Genomic DNA, 17,805 nt, shown 5'->3' on the forward strand with positions numbered 1-17,805 from the left:
AAAAAAAAAAATATTGACCCCAAATTTCTAAATGCCATCTTTACCGGCACATCTTTACATTGCATTGCAAGATCACACTGAAACAAAGTTCACATTTGGACTGTTTTCCAGCAGCACCTATGGAACTAGAGCAGTACGCTCACATAAGACAACTAATCTTCCTGTATATGATGCCAAAAATTACTCTTTTTACAATTTTGATTTCATGCCGACTTTGATGACAGAGCCAATACAAGTGCCAATTAACAAGAGGAAATGGGTGTGCAATGCAAGCACAAATCACACAGTCTTCCTCCCTTTTGTACAGACTGTTCTGCTGCAGACAGCATCCTTTCATTATCATATGCTGTGCAGACTGAGATGTCACTGCCAAACTAGTGAGAACAGGGGAACAGAGTGAGTCTCATCCACACAGGCCTCTGTGATTGACCTACAACACACGATTTGATTTGCATTCCAAACCAAAGTCAAATGAGATGTACAGACATCCATTAAAAGTTTGAAAGGTGACGTGTGTCTTTTTTTCAAATGTTAAAATATGTCCTCTTATACCAGTTTAATGAACAAAGACAACTGGGCACGTTTGCTGTGGTCCAAGTCCAAGCACAACTGTTCCCACTGCCCCCCACAGTGTTGGTCTGGTTTCACATTCAACCTGATTCTATTGAAACCTGGTGCATTTGCCACGTACGTCATCACAAACATGCACGGCGCAAGATAGAAAACAGAACACTGGTGAATATAGTGGAGTTTTTTTATATTAATTTGGTGCTATTATACAAAGCTGAGTAAATGACACTTGGGTTTACTGTATGCCTGTCGCATAAGGCAGTTTTCTGCTGCTTGTTGCTTGACTCTTTTGAGAAGACAGTGGATTTCCATTAATTTGCTGCCCTGATTGCACTTGCTATGCCAAATACACTTAAATTCCTAAACAAGGGCGTACCCGAGTCTGTGTAGCTTTCACATTCACGAGAATCACGACAGTTCAAGTGCAACTGAACTCAGACCACCTCCTTCAGGTAGTCTCGGGTTCAGTACCCCGCTGCACACCCAGGTCCACAATAGCCATTTTTCATGTGAACCGTGCCATACTGTGATCATGTATTCATACTCTCAAAAAACCAAAAGCTGTATCATCATATCATACATTGCTCCATTTTATCAGACCCATCTGACACATCAACTTCTTGCTGAACTAATGGTGTGAGTTTGATGCAGTGATCCCCGTTTGTCCAAATAAGCATGGGCCACAAAAAGTTAGGAGTATTTTGATAACCCCATCTGAAAGATAAATGACGTTTCACTTTGTGCTAGATGTCTTAAATTTGGCATGATCAGAATAGCCTGTGTCCACATTATGTAATGATGCTACAGACACAGCCCCATAAAAATAAAAAACCCAAACACACACAAAAACAACAACAACAATGTAAATTTCCAGATAAAAACAACACAAAGGCACTGAGGTGCCAAAGAAGCCATATGCTTTGCCTAATGCACTGCTTTCTGTTTTACTACATTATAGCTGGTACTGCACAACTAAAGGCCATAAATTCTACACTAAGTTAGCATAAACTCTGTTAAAATCCTAAATTAAAGGGATAGTTCACCCAAAAATGAAAATTTGATGTTTATCTGCTTACCCCCAGGGCATCCAAGATGTAGGTGACTTTGTTTCTTCAGTTGAACACAAATGATGATTTTTAACTCCAACCGTTGCCGTCTGTCAGTCAAATAATGGGAGTGAATGGTCACACAATAAACACGCACAGACAAATCCAAATTAAACCCTGCGGCTCGTGACGGCACATTGATGTCCTAAGACACGAAACGATCGGTTTGTGCAAGATGATATTTATATCATTTTTTCCTTTTAAAACACCACTATGTCCAACTGCGTTCAGGGTTCGTTTAGTGCGGTCTGATCGTGCTCTGACAACGGCAGTGATGTCTAGCACTCATTGAAGTATATGTGCGAGACATCACTGCCGCTGTCACTGCCGTGATCAGACCTCACCAAGCGATTGCTGAACCCAGTTGGACATGGTGGTGTTTTAGAGGTAAAAAATTATATAAATACTGTTCAGTTTCTCACACAAACCGATCGTTTCGTGTCTTAGGACATCAATGTGCCGTCACGAGCCGCAGGGTTTAATTTGGATTCGTCTGTGTGTGTTTATTGACTCTTATAAATTGTGTGACCATTCACTCCCATTATTTGACTGACAGATGGCAACGGTTGGAGTTAAAAATCATCATTTGTGTTCAACTGAAGAAACAAAGTCACCTACATCTTGGATGCCCTGGGGGTAAGAAGATAAACATCAAATTTTCATTTTTGGGTGAACTATCCCTTTAGGGAGTTTCTCTAATTTGTGAAAGGGAAAGCAGATTTTCATATATCCAAACAAAAATGCAAATGCCTTATATTCAAGTAAAAGTTGAGATAAAACGGAAGTTGAGAGATCTTTTCTTTGGTATTGTAACGTACATCTGAGTGAAAAAGAATAAAAAAGTAGGGTGGGTTTGGTTCTACTTGGTTCTATCCATCAGTTGTTAATTGGATTTTGAGATGTGGGCGTTACACTCATATGTCATCAGAGAAATGTCATTTCACCAGAAGACAGAGTTATTAAATTTTGTTAAAACGTCAAAGTTAGAATTTTTTTTTTTTTTTTTAAATGAAACATTTACATGTATACATCTTTACATGGATACATTAACGTGGATTCACAAAACAGATTTTATTTGAAGTTCTGCTAACTGCATTTGTGGTTGCTGTATGTTTGCCCAACAGGTTTACATAGAAAGTACATAACTCTTGCAAGCTCTATATATATATATATATATATATATATATATATATATATATATATATATATATATATATATATATATATATATATATATATATATATATATATACACACACTATTTGACCTTAATTATCCCTTTAATTTTCTTTGCCCCTCTTTTGGTCTCAGTATTGATTATAACAATCCTGTGTTGTAAAGTGGCAGTCTGTTCAAGTACAAAGAGAAGACACTTTTGTTGTTGTTCATCCCATGTTTTATTCAGGGTTGTACATGTTTGTGTGTGTTCGTTCCTCCTGTTTCTGGCATGCCACAGCTCCATTCTGCATTAGGACTTGCACAGTTTTACCAACACCATCAGCCTGTATGGTTCACACTGACATTTCAGACACTTCACACTAGGGATTTCACGGTGAGGACATTTTCACATGGTAAATAAACTTGCGACAACATCGATATTACCAATAACACCATGTGGGGGATATTGTATAGAATTTGTGGACATCAGGGAGACTCTATCCATATGTGGAGATATTTGTCAGTGATGTTCAGCATCTGTTGTACATCAAATCCTTCGCCATCGTCTTGTCAGTCATCGCTCACATTGTCACGTGATAGGTGAATTCGGACTCCTGTTTCACTCTGAAGCTCGTGCTGTACGGGGCAGAGCAGTTTAGTTTTTAGTTTATAATTGTAGTGTCCGTTGTCCAACTGAACTATATAGGTTTTATTTCTACAAAAAAGCAAAACGACAGTGGGGTGGTGGCCAATGTAATCTGTGTACGGCCGAACATTGTGTAACTCCAGTAACACTGGTAACAGACTACTGCAGCAAGCCTACTTTACACAACACTGCTATAATACTAATCATCTATTTTGATGGACAATTCCACATCAACTTCTCTCACAAAAGCCAAAAAGGTGTTTAGACCTGCACATGTCTTTGCGTGTTTGCCATCTGTGAAACACAAAATAGGAAAGGCATTCAGTCATGTGTCCAATTCGATCCTCATGGTCAGTAGTAACCTAATGGATGGAGATGGATAAAAAGAAAAACAGCAAACTGTGCACGCTACAGCTCAGCCTGAAATGGCAGCTAGAAAGCAGATAAGCACAAAGCCTCATTGTGAAGGTGAGTGTTTGTAGGCCTGTCCAACAATCATGTGGTCAAGTCTCTGCGGCACATGCAACATTCCCAGCCTTCACATTCAGAAGAACATGTGCTATAAAAAATAGACAGTATTCAAGGGGAAAACAGTTATTTTCAAACAGCTGTGCAATTAAGATGGACGTGTTATTATTTAGGTAGCTAGTTCTAAACAGGTCAACAGTTTAACTAACTTAAAATTTTCCCAGCAATATTCTATTCAAAATGTTGGCCAGCCATGACAGTTTGACCTGAAAGAGAAAACTGTCTTTAGAGATTCTAATGCTCACTATAGCGCCCCTAACAGGCAATATTGAGAATGCACTGTGTACTTTCCCTGTGTTTTGACACATTTAAAGGTCACCTATTACGCTAAATCCATTTTTACAAGGTGTATTGTGTTTGAACACAATAACCCCACAATGATAAAAATCCACACAAACCTTTTTTTTTTTTTAAATCCCCAATAAACCAAAGCAGTCTCATTAGACAAGCCGTTTTGATTCTCTGAGTATTGTGATGTCACATTCCTCAGGCCCCGCCCACGGCCGCTGATTGACAGTCCTGTATTACCATGGTTTCTGCCCTGAGTGAGTTGTATGCTGTCTGCCATTTTCTTCGCTGTGGTAAGTAATTGAGATGTTTTGTTGTTAGATGTAAGAGTGAACATAACAGTCTTCATTTACTGATATCTGCGCCACTGAACGCAGTGGATTAGTTTTATTTTTGAAGGGAATGCGCCACAGATCTAATATACACATACGATTTCTGTAACGTTGCCTGCTGGCTGCTACTTACTTTCACAGACATAACTGACTGTTTATGTGAACTGTGTGTGTTTTTGACAGTTTAAACAAAACAAAAAATCTGAAAGAAGTCACTCATAAGACTTGACGTCTGACAGCCAGCTGTCTGTGTGTGCGCTTCAGATAAGTGCACTCAACTGATATAGCTTTAAAATGCGTGGAAATAATAAACTTTAATGATGAAAGAAGAACTATGCTATCCGTGAGAGTGTTCGCTATATAGATGATTATCAAAACCAAGCAGATGTCTTGTTAATATTTGGCAGAGAATCCAATTGAAGCAGGAACTGTGATCGTAGAGAGGGGGCAGAGCACAGCAGCTCATTTGCATTTAAAGGCACATGCACACCTGACACCTGCAATCCTGTGTTGCTGTAAGTGTTTGCGTTCACGTACTTGTGTAAACCACAGCTGCTCTGACTATGAAGACAGTAACTTTGGAAAGCAAAAGTCAGGTTCTGGGTTCATTACCCATGATTCAAGCCAAGAATTCTCAACCAATCAGAGAATGGAAACATGACAATCATGCTTAAAATGGCTCTTTAGCATCTACCCACTTCCATGAAGCACTGTGAATGACACACACTAGTGTTGTCAAAAGTACCGGTACTTCGGTACCAAGTCGGTACTGAAATTTTGAAAATGTGACGATACCAGCATTTCTGTAGTACCGGTAGTACCGAGAATCCGGGTATATTCGGTACCCACTGATAAGGCTGTTGGCAGTATTTACTTGAATATGACACGAGTGAAGCACAAAGCTTTGTTTACAGAAGAAATAATAGGTTAGCAATTAAATGTGACATCGCAGCCATGGAAACATTTTGGTTAATGCCGAATAATAGAGAGGTGCGTGAGTCCATACATTTAAGCTTCGTATTCTGTTTTCCGAATCGCGATCTGGTCACCTGATTAGCAGAGAATTTAACAATATTCCATTAGTTATTCCACTGAACATGGAATCTGTTTCTTTTCCCAAATCTTCACTCACGCAGGGGATTATAACGTTTCTTTCGTTCGCATTTAGGCCTATTATAGGCTATTCGCATTCTTTACTGTGGTAAAGTAGAAAAAAACACCGTAGGACAGAAACCTTTTTGCTTGCACGTCAGTTTCTATTTATCAGAGTTTGTGCTTGTTATTAGACTTTATAAGGCGCGTCAAGTTTATTTGTATATATCGCGTTTCATACGCTGGTGATTTTTACTTTCGTTTTCTCTGGCAGCGCTAAATCAAACATAGCCTGAATGTCTTGCCCCTGCAGAGGATAAAACTCGCTCTTCAGACCTTTTACAACAAGTGTCAGTTGTTTGCAACATCAGGAGATAACGAAGATATTATTAAAGAGAAATGGTCTCATTCCTGCTCGTGTCCCACATCCCTCTCAAAGCGCAAAGCGGCTATATCAAAGTAATAACGGGACTTTGGCTATATATGACGCGTCTTTGTGTGGAAATAAAAAACGAATGCTTTTTAAAATAATATTTAACTTTCTTATTATTTAGGTTACCATTATTTACCGATATTTATTTCATAGTTTTACAGGCTGTAGTGTGTTGTTTCTCTGACGGAATAGCTAAAATAAACACGCACGTCTGTTACCCCTGTTGAAAAAACGAGCATATGCTGGTAAAGTAGGTTTTGAAGCTGGTATGCTGGTTTGAGCTGGATTATGCTGGTCCAGGACCAGCTTAGGACTAGCATGGACCAGCAGCACCTACCTTACCAGCATATGCTGGTTTTTTCAACAGTACACAATGGATGTTTGAGCATTTAATTATTTATTTATTTTTTTTATATTTCAAAATTATTTCATTGAGGTAGCCTATATATACACACACAAACACACACACTCCAAATCATATTTAATGTTTTTAAAATAGGCTATATAAAATAGTAAAATAGTTCCAATAGATTTTACTGTGGTACCGAAATTGGTACCGAGAACCGTAAAATTTTCATGGTATCGGTACCGACTACTGGAATTTTGGTACCGTGACAACACTAACACACACACACACACACAAATGTGTAAATGTCAATATATAAGCCGTTAAATACAGCCTTGTGCCTTTGTCTTTTTGTTTGAGTCAAATCAAAGTTTGTAATGTTGTTGTTCACCTCATAGCTGGTTGGTTTGACTCTTTAACAAAGACTTTTTAAAAATCTGTATGGGATTGGGAAAAATACTTTCGGAATCAAGGAGGCTAAAAAAAAGTGAATGGTCACTGCTGCACTAAAGGTTTTATAGCATGGCTATAGCAGAAAAACAGAAGAGACCAGATCATGTGATGGATCACAGCAGAGTGACACACAAATACCATGTACCACTTTAAATTATGCCAGTAAGTGTTCAGATTAGCCATAAAAAGCATGCGGTCATTGATGCATATGGTGAAGATGGGTTTGTGTTTGTTCTCTCTGACCATTCATCAGCTCTTTTTAGAACAAGTTCATTCTAATGTAAGGGTCATAAATTGCGCTATGAGAATCAGATTAATATGCGGAATCACACTGTTAGCAATGACAGTCCAGAGTCAGAACATAAGTCACTCATTTATAAAAAAAAATCATGAGCTTGAAATACATCTTAAGAAAATCCATAAAGAACACATTACCGTTGAGCTTTTTTTTTTTTTTTAACATTGTGGCTCAGTGACACTTTTAGCAGTGCTCTGAGCGCTTTGACATGCCAACTTCTGACTAAAGCTATGCTAGAGTTTGGGAGGTCATTATCTATATTTGCTAAATCAGTGGCAATGTTCATGAAGTATGTTGGTAATGTAATTGTTCTGAGTTTCATTACAATGAAAAATATTAAAAATATTTTGACAGACCAGCAGAGCCCAGATGATGTCACTCTAACCTGGACTAATGAGATTCCAGGGATCGAACTCTGCCAATTTTCTGCATGATCGGTCCGGATTGATGAACAGCTGGTAAGTCTCATGTCTTTGCGATTCCGAGCCGATCCGTTTTATTACTAGAGGCATGGGCAATAACGTCAGCTGTGCATTCTCATGCAATTCTTTCCAACGGTGAAGTGACATACACCTGCCTCTTATTAGTCTCATTTATTCTATTACATTTATTTGAGGTGTTTGCAATTTGTTTATTTGTTCTTATTTTATTACTGACTTTTCCTTTTTTTTAAGAAAATAAAACTTTGGGTTGAAGAAAAGTAGATTTTTGTTTGTATTTAGAGTTGTCAAAATTACTGACTCGGTATTATTATAATATAATATATATAATCACATTTTAATTGTGATTCAGCGGAAAACGCAAAATAAAGTAAAAGACTAATTTGACTGATAGCAATATAATTATTAAAAATTTCTACAGATCTTTGATAGTATCCTTATTGTGAAATCTTTACAGGATAATAGTGTAGTTAAAATCTGATATTGTGAGAGCCCTAAATTTTGAAGGATTAAATAAATGTTGCACATGACCTCTGTCTTTCAGAGCAAGCACACGACGCAGGGGCCAACTGTTGTCAAATTAATATACAAAGATGCTGGCAAAAATTTTTAGGTCTGTAAACCTGATTTAAAAAAAAAAAAAAAAAACACAACAACACACACTCTAACCCATACATAGTTCTATAAAACCACATCCTGAAGAACAGTTTATGGTAAAAATGGTTCTGCAGGGTTTAGTTTAGGGTTCTTTATTCACACCTTTTTTTTTTTTTTAATCTGTATCTAAATCTGTTAGTATACTGCTTTAGTCCAACCAAAATCTTTCAAAATGCTTGCAATTCATGACATGCTGCAGCTTTAAGCGATCAGTCAGGCAGAACTTTTTGAACAAAGCGGACATTCTGAATTCCAAAAATTCCCTGTACATTCCTGGAAAACTTACAAGGAGATCAAAACATGTCTACTGTTCCAACTGGACATAGTCCAAACATAGAGCAGAAGCAGCTTCATTAAAGCTACCAGTGGCTCTTTCTAAGCGACCTTTGCCATTATAAATTATGACAAAGTGCACCACCAAAAGAGGACAAACCACACCCAAGATAACTTCTTCAATTACATACTGTTTAACATTATTAATAACCATAGCAAGACTTAAAATGTAGCACAAATAACATACCTTAAGACAAATTCAATAAACACCAACTATAAACATAACTCTGAATAACATGTTGCAAATACGTCGAGTGCAGCGGTTTTCAACCAGTATATTATATTATATTATATTATATTATATTATATTATATTATATTATATTATATTATACATTTTCCTTTTCATAAAAAAACCAAGCTTAAAAAAAAAGAAAAAAAAAAAAAAAGAAGAAGAAGAGTTTTGTGAAAATAAAAGTTGAGTTTGCGGAGGGCACTTTATCCTCCAGTAGAATCACATGTCTGCATATCCTCAACAGCTACATTTTAACAAGCCTCCAAAGCCAATGAAAACAATGTGTCAACACACATATATTTGCACTACACACACCCAAACACAAAGTTACCAACGCTTACTACAGTCATTTTTAAGATGTAGATCAAGGGCTGTTGTAATAGTAATTAATCAGTTGAGATTCACATGAGAGTACAATACTGAGAACAAGAAGAAAAAAATCAAAATACTTCCTAACAAGCAGCAGTTTGCTTTTCCTGAAACGTGGTGGAAGTTCAACCAGCAGAAAGACTCAACAAATCTGTTGTTGTAACGTGAGCTTAAACAAACCATCATGAGGGACACTGACCAGACACATCAGACGTGGCAGTTTGAATATACTGAGATTCACTTTCTCAAGCAGATTCTCAAGCAAAGCTGTATGATCACTGCTGAATCGTTACAACCATTTCAGCCACACAGTATCATTATTTCTGTTACAAATGAAATGAAATTAAATATTTTATTGTCCCTGGTAGGGAAATTTGGAGTAGACTCAAAACCAATATTCCAACTAGAGGTCGACCGATTGATTGGCCGGCCGATATATCGGGCCGATTTTTGGCATTTTTTAATTAATCGGCATCGGTCGATTGTGCTGCAAATTAGGCAGATTAATAGGCAGACGCGATTGCCATTCCACTGGCATAAAGGACCAGTTATATTTCCTTTTCCGCGTTCAGCTGCATCTCGCGCACAGTTGAGCACGCGAAGATAAACTATAGAAGATAACTGCATAGATAACTATATAGATAAACTCTGACGTTATCAATTGTTTCTGTACGTTACTGGAGAATTTCTCTCCCTCTGAGTCTGCGTGTGAGATGGAGCAACTCACACTCTACAGTAGGGTGACCACCTGGCTATTGATCTGTTGCAGGACAGTAGATGTGATTTTGCGGGACACATGAGACAAATAATTTTACACCTATTACGCTATGTAAATATTGATTTACATTTGCGCCGATTAATGTTTCTGCCGGTGGGTGCCCACACTATAATGTTGCGCTTATGTCAACATTAAATCCTGGAGAGAAGACAATTCTAGATTCACGGCTGCACATGCAGAAGGACCAAATTTGAGCGCGCAAATATAATATCTGAGCGAGAATGCGTGCACGTCCAGTTTTGTGCAAGGGAATCCGCCTGTGAGTGGAGAGATTGCTCTCGCATTTGATGCGCTCGTGATACAATGCTGCGCTCTCGACATTTTTCATTATAATAACGCCATAGAATGTTTGTGTTGGTTGGTTATTTATTTTCACAGCTAGAATATGACAGCTGCACACATAGATTTTTAAATGCTCACAGTTATTATTATATTTCTTACTGTGGTATTGTAATTTCAGGGATAATTACAGACATAAATGAAATGCGGGATGTGGGACAAAGCTCCCAATTTCGGGAGTGTCACCCTACTCTGCAGCCAATTGGAGAAGCTTGTGTTGTTCAATAAATGTTTAATTTAAGCAATTTTCTGTATAACTTATTACTTAACTTAATTTTTATGAGATGAAGGGGAAAAAAAAAAAAAAAAAAAAAAAAAAAAAATCGGCTAAACATATCGGCCCAAAAATTCTGCATCATATATCGGCCATCGGCTGCCCTGATTTCTAAATATCGGCATCGGCCAGAGAAAAACCCATATCGGTTGACCTCTAATTCCAACATCACCTGGTACACCTAAAAATATTAAAAGTACTATCACTGTAAAACTTTACTGTAAATTTACAGGTAATTTCTAACAGGTATTATACTGTATTTTCATAAAACAGTAACATGCTGTAAATTTTACAGAATGTCTAAATATACAGTAGTCTTCTGTTTTCAGCCCGTTTCACTCGTAATACAGTATCAATACTGTAGAGGCATTGCATTATGGGATTGATTTTTTTTTTTTTTCAGCGCTCATTTAATATTTCTAGGCCAGGCATACATTTAAGCTTCTCTCCCAATGCTTTTAGTGTTTCACGTCGTCCTGATTAATCAAAACGTTTGTGCCTGTGTCGAGAAGATGGATAAACGATTGTTTGACTGAGAATACGGTAAGTCAGTCTTTTCTGGAGCTGTACGCAGTAACACTGATGTTTCATGTTATAGACAAACCTTTTATGTTATTCTTACAACCTGATTTTTAAACTGTTTTGTTTTCTTGCATTTTTTTTTTCTCGTTTCAGGCTGAATCATTTGATGTAGCTCCATTGTTTATGTAAGTGTTGAGTTTATTTCACATGTATCAGGTTTCAGAAATATTTTAATCCCTTCAGAATTCAGTGTATAAACGATTTTATTTTGTCAATTATTTTAAGCATTATTTTAAGATGCATCTTTTATGAAGTGTAACAGGACACATTACTGAGATCATATGCTTAGCTGTGAGTTCACAAAAATACTATAGTGAATGAATGCACAATATTCACTTCTCTCTCTTTCGCTCTCTCTTTACTTTTCTGCTTTTAGGCTCTTTGACATACACCCTAAACTAGGGTTGTCACGATACCATAAAAATGTCTTACGATACTATACCAGCTGAAGTATCACGATACCAAGTAGTATCGCGATACCATGCAGTATACAAAATTACCCAAACTTTCATAAATACATGAAAACAGATTTTTCTCTGAATACTTCATTAATGAGAATGAATAACAGGCTTTTATTACCAATCAAATGAATCATTGTAAACAAAATTCATATTAGCACAGCACAGAAGCTGCATGAAGTGACATTATGATGTAGCATTTATGCATTTGCACTTAAATTACAATTGCATAAATAATGTTATTAATGTTTTAAATACAAAAATCTAAATATAGAAAATGATAGAATAGGCCTACTTTTAGATGGGAGACTAAAGACGCCAGTAGGTGGCAGCAAGTCTTAATGATTAAGTCAATGAATCATTCAACCGATTCGTTCAAAACGGCTGATTCATTCAGGAACGAAGCAAATGACTTTTTTTTTTTTATGAATGGCTTAGTGAGTCAGTGACTTGCCCAATTTGTTCAAAAACAGATTGATTTAGAAATGAAACGAAAACAGCGCTCTTGCTCGTGTCATGAACTATCAGGAGCATTTTTGCCAGCATATCTTGAAATTTCCAACCCTGACTGGAGAGCAGTATGAATATTAAAACATATAATACATTTATAATTATAAAATCACGATTGATATGATTGATAAGAACTGAGTGCAAACCCGCCATAGCCTATTGATGAATGGAATTGCGTTTGTCTGAAAAGTCTTTGCAAAGTTGTTTTTAGAAACAAACTATTACACCTTTTCCAGAAGTGGTCAAATGAGCAACGGAAAAACTGCGAGAATTCATTCTTATATAAAGATTTTATTATGCTCATTAAGTGAATTTCAGACCCTTTCTCAAGATAAAATGCAGTGCGAACAACAACGTGCAAGTGCAACTTTATCTCATTGCAAAATTAACTGAAGCATCAGGAAACAATAAGGCGCTAATTCTACAGAGCATTTACTACACAGGGCACAGCAGACAGGCAACGGCAGTCTCTTGTAATGTTTTTGCAGGCACGCATGTTCAATTGAAGTGTACCTGCCGCACATACAACATTCCTTACGGTACTGACGATACTACCATTTAAAAAAATAGAATGGCATCGCCAGTATTTTGAAGCTTTTGTATCGCAATACTACCGTAGTACCGGTACACCGCGCAACCCTACCCTAAACATGGCTCAAGAACCAGGAAGGGGGGGGAAATGACCTTCTGTGAAATATGGTTTTGTTAACGAAAGCATTGCACCTAATTTCACATGTTTATGGCAATGAATGGACTACTTGTACTCAGGCCTGTAACACACTTAAGTTTTGAAATAATACAACTTGCCTATTTCCGCTTAGTGATCGATGCTGCAGTGTGCGCGAGACCTGATGAATAAGATCAGATCAAACCTTCATTTATTTGTATTAAATATTTTAATCCCTATTTTTCATTGACAATCATTTCACTGTATGTAATTCACACAATCCTTAGTATTCAAATTCTCAATATTCAAAGTATATTTGTCAGTCTGCTGTCAGTACGTTACTGTTTAAAGGGTTAGTTCACCCAAAAATGAAATTTCTGTCATTAAATACTCACGCTCATATCGTTCCACACCCGTAAGACCTCATCTTCAGAACACAAATTAAAATATTTTTGATGCAAGAGCTTTCTGTCACATGTCACAGAGACACGTGGATTACTTACTACACGCATAACAATGCATTTCCTACCATTCTTGACCTTGAATGTGTAAGTTGTGCTGCTGCCTACGGAGGAACAGAAAGCTCTCCGATTTAATAAAAAAATATTTCCATTTGTGTTCCAAAGATGAACAAATGTCTTACGGGTGTGGAACGACACGAGGGCAAGTAATTAACAACAGGAATTTCATTTTTGGGTAAACTAAGCCTTAAAGATTAATTTAAATATTTAACATTGCTAAATGTCTTGAGGTAGGTACCACTTATTTATTTAACTATTTTAAAAGACTGGGATAAGAGCACCACCAACACACACAAGCTTGTACTTATCCTTACTTTATCAAATTAATTTAAAATGTAAATTCAACAGGTATAAAAGATGAGAAAAACAGTTAATGAGAAGACGAGCACTGGACTGCAGCAGGTTAGTGGTGTATGTAGGTGAGCCATAGGCGCCGATATATGTTTCTGGCGGTGGGTGCCCCACCCCACCCCCTTTTTTTTTTTTTTTTTTTTTTTTTTAAAGATATTATAGTTTCATTCTTACAGCTACATTACAATATAAGTATCGAACTACTATTATATTTTAGACAAATCCGCATTTTGTCTTAGTATTCCCCATTGGTCTCGTGGTAGAGTTACCGTTAATACAGTCAGAAATTCTCCCGTGCTCTAATTATCAGCGGTTCGAATCCGCCCTCGCATAGTTTTTTTCTCTCATTAAGATCAAAGAAGTTTATTTATGATTGTATATCAATACCAGGGAACTCAAATGAATGTCAACTGGATGTTTCATTTGAATTCGACCCAAAACAAGCACATTCTTTTCATGAGTGTTGTCGTGCTCTCGTTGAAATCTGATGATCAGACAGTAACGTTACCTAAAGGTAGCCTACACTGTTATTTCGTCAGTCAGTCATGAAAGTCAGGTGGTTAAAAGCTTCTGTCAACTTTAAATCCAGGAAAGAAGACCATTTTAGGGACAGGGCAAGGACAGTTTTAAGTTCTGATTCTGAATCTGAGCGAGCGCGAGAGTGATGGAAATCCGAGTTGAGATTTGTGCTCGCTCAACACTGGACGCGCTCTCGACTTTTGCCATTAAAATAACATCATTGAAACGGCCTTAAATAAACTATATATATATATATATATATATATAAGGATCGTTTCTGATAGCAATAGCAATCGATTTTTTTTCTTGTTAAAATCCATGGAGAATATCTCGTAATTTTCAGTGGGTGCTCGACCATTTCCGTGGGTGCTCCAGCCCCCGAGCACCCACGGGATCGGCGCCTATGAGGTGAGCTGTAATGCTTTTACCACAAACTCCCGAGATGTAGTACGACGTACAATGTGGAAGCAGTTGTGCATATAGTCCATTCAATGAATGAACGATTTAATTGAATACAATTATAAGCATTATTTTTTAGTTGCATCTTTTCTGAAGTGTTAATTGGACATTTTAACTTATTGCAATCAAATGCTTAGGCTGTTAGTCCAAGAAACAAGTAGGGAAAGTGACTTCCAAGACTGGCAACCCTGCAAAAAAGGAGCAGTACTGAAAAACTTGTAGGCCTACTATTTGTTTTTACTCCACATTTGGAAAAATGTTAAGTAAATAAGATTGCCGTATTGTTCATTGATAACTGTTGAGTGCATTTAAAATGTTGACCTTTCAACATTGCAATTTTCTGCTTTTTTCTGTAAAAAAAAAAAAAAAAAAAGTTTTAAAACTTAGAGTATGTTGCTTTCCATTTCCTTTGCCATAACATAACAAAAGTATATTTTTAATTATTTAATAACAAATATAAGTGCTAGGGCTGCACGATATATCGCATGAGATTGTCACGCGGATTTCGTCAGTAAAGCCGGTTCCCTGATTACCGCTAAATCGCCATCACCTGCTTTCAAATGGAGCGGCATTTAATAGACAGAGCCGTAGATCACTGAAAAGCCACGCAATATCGCGTTCATTATCGAAGACGATTCATCTGCGATATGAACGTGATATTGCGTGGCTTGTCAGTGATCTATGGCTCTGTCTATTAAATGCCGCTCCATTTGAAAGCAGGTGATGGTGATTTAGAGGTGATCAGGGAACCGGCTTTACTGACGAAATGCGCGTGACAATCTCATGCAATATATCGTGCAGCCCTAATAAGTGCATTATGAAAAGCTGTATAAATGCAGTTAATAGCTGTAGAAAAACAGTATAATACTGTAAAAGTACATATTACAGCAGGATACTGTATTTAATACAGTACTACACTGTAAATGTTGTTTACAGAAGTAGTTCTGTAAAAATACAGTAAGTAGCTAGCAACCCAGCTGCCAGTATTTTACTGTAAATATACAGCGAAAAGTTTTACAGTGATAAATATTCACATTCATATACACCATCACAAATATCAATTACAAAGAAAAATTACAAAGGGGTGTCACTGCTCCAGATTCAGCAACCTAATAGACACCCGCACAAACAAATTTCTGAACAGGTTCAATTTGCATCTAGGAATCCTGTACCTTCTCCCAGAGTGTAACATTTCAAGTCTCAATTAGTTCAATAAACTGATGCTCTAACAGCTACATTCTTAACAGCTAATGTCAAAGCAATGAGATCTGATTTAAGACTAGTAGTTCACCCTCACATCGTTTCAAACCTCTGTGACTAGTTATTCATAAACTATTGATCCATGCAGAGTTCACAAGTTACACACAGAATAGTTTGCAGCAGTTTCTCACACTGTAACGAGAAAACAAATAGTACTGAACCTACCATCCATTGAATGAAACAAAATGTCTTCCATCATTCCTGTGACTGTACAGTAACTTTATTGTGTGTGTAATACACTATACTGCAGGCAAAGATGGTTTATATCCAAAACAGTATCTAGAAATGCTCCTGATAAAATGACCATTGGATTTTCATTTTTGGGTGAACTTTCCCTTTAAGAGACAGAAATTGTGTCGAATTAATTGCATGCTAAACATTTCAGGCTGTTGAGTCAATCCACACTACAAATGTGGACTCAAATCTGCTGCCTACATCCTATGGGACACAATGTCAAAACCAGACACAAGTTTCCAGCATCAAGGAATTCGTCTTTCCACAATGAACATGAAACTTCTGAATGACAACCTCAAAAGGTATTTTTAATGTTTAATGTAGAGTTGAATTTTTGACCAATCAGACTCCACAATAGGCGGGGCTACCAAGAACGCCACCAAACAGAGAAAAATGTCCTGTCACTTGGCTTTTTTTAATACAAAAGCTCAGGTTTACACAGAAGAGCTTGTAGAGTCTGATTAGGCCACTGTGTTGGATGGAGAAAGAGAGTAAGTGATGTATTTGAACTGGTGAAGGTTCTTCTGGTCTCTGCAGCAGTGTGATGGTTAGAGAGGCTCTGCAAAACAAAAACACTACATTCCTCAGCTCTCTCCATTATTCTCACTTCCTGTCTGCCACAGCACTCTCAACACAGAGGAATCAACAAGACAAACACACACGTCAACAAATCAGCAGCACCCGAGCCCTCACTCACTCACTCACTCTCACACACACCCTGTGGTAAACAAAGAGCCATTCTGGTCTGTTTTGGGCACTGTGCTTGTTGAGGCACCAAAGGAGTCGTACACGGACAAAACGGGCTGCAGATACAAACACAGACAGGCAGAAACACGCATTAACCAGCACACATCCTTCTTTTAAGCCCATTAAACAAGTATAACATTAGTGAAGAAGTGATAAATGAAAGACATTTTTGATTGGAACAGGACACTGAAAGACGGAAGAATACCTGGTTAATGTAGTCATGCTTGGTTAAACTGCAATGAGCCTGATTTCCTGGTTGGTTCACATAGTCTTTTTATTAGGGATGCACCGATACCACTTTTTCCAGATAAAAGGCTGATACGATACTTTCATTTTGGTACTCGCCGATTCCAATACCTGTATTTTCACTGCATTTGTAATTTTTCAATATATTAGCTAGATAAACCAAAAGAATATGATTGATTTAGGCTAATTTGTTTAGCAAATATATTTCACTTCCAACCAGTGTAACAAAAAATGTTTCTGTAGAGAATCACCTATGGCACCTTTAATTATGCCTGTTAAAATGTACTGTACAAGCCTCTTACTTTCACTGTTCAATCTATTGCTCTATCATTTTAATTTAATAGCACAGCGCATTATTTAGGGCTAAATGCTAACGATTTTTTCTACTGGCCTGTTTGGGTAAATGGTTATTTAATTAGATACCAGTGAAATAACACAATCCTTTATTACAATTTTGACACTAAAGCAAAAACTACTAGCCTAATTGCAAATTTAAAATGTTATTAAAGGCAAAATAGTCTGTAATAAAATAAGAACAAACAATCACAATTACAAATAGCACAAATGAATACAATAG

The 17,805-nt window shown here is 37.1% G+C and overlaps 1 protein-coding gene across 22 annotated transcripts in view; it reads right to left on the reverse strand.

The window, feature by feature from the left end:
- The window catches only part of scrib (scribble planar cell polarity protein), a 107,578-nt gene that overhangs the window by 68,659 nt on the left and 21,114 nt on the right, over positions 1 to 17,805 (reverse strand). The gene's annotated exons all lie outside the window — the stretch shown is intronic.

Source organism: Megalobrama amblycephala, linkage group LG3 (assembly GCF_018812025.1).
Source record: "Megalobrama amblycephala isolate DHTTF-2021 linkage group LG3, ASM1881202v1, whole genome shotgun sequence".
NCBI lineage: Eukaryota > Metazoa > Chordata > Actinopteri > Cypriniformes > Xenocyprididae > Megalobrama > Megalobrama amblycephala.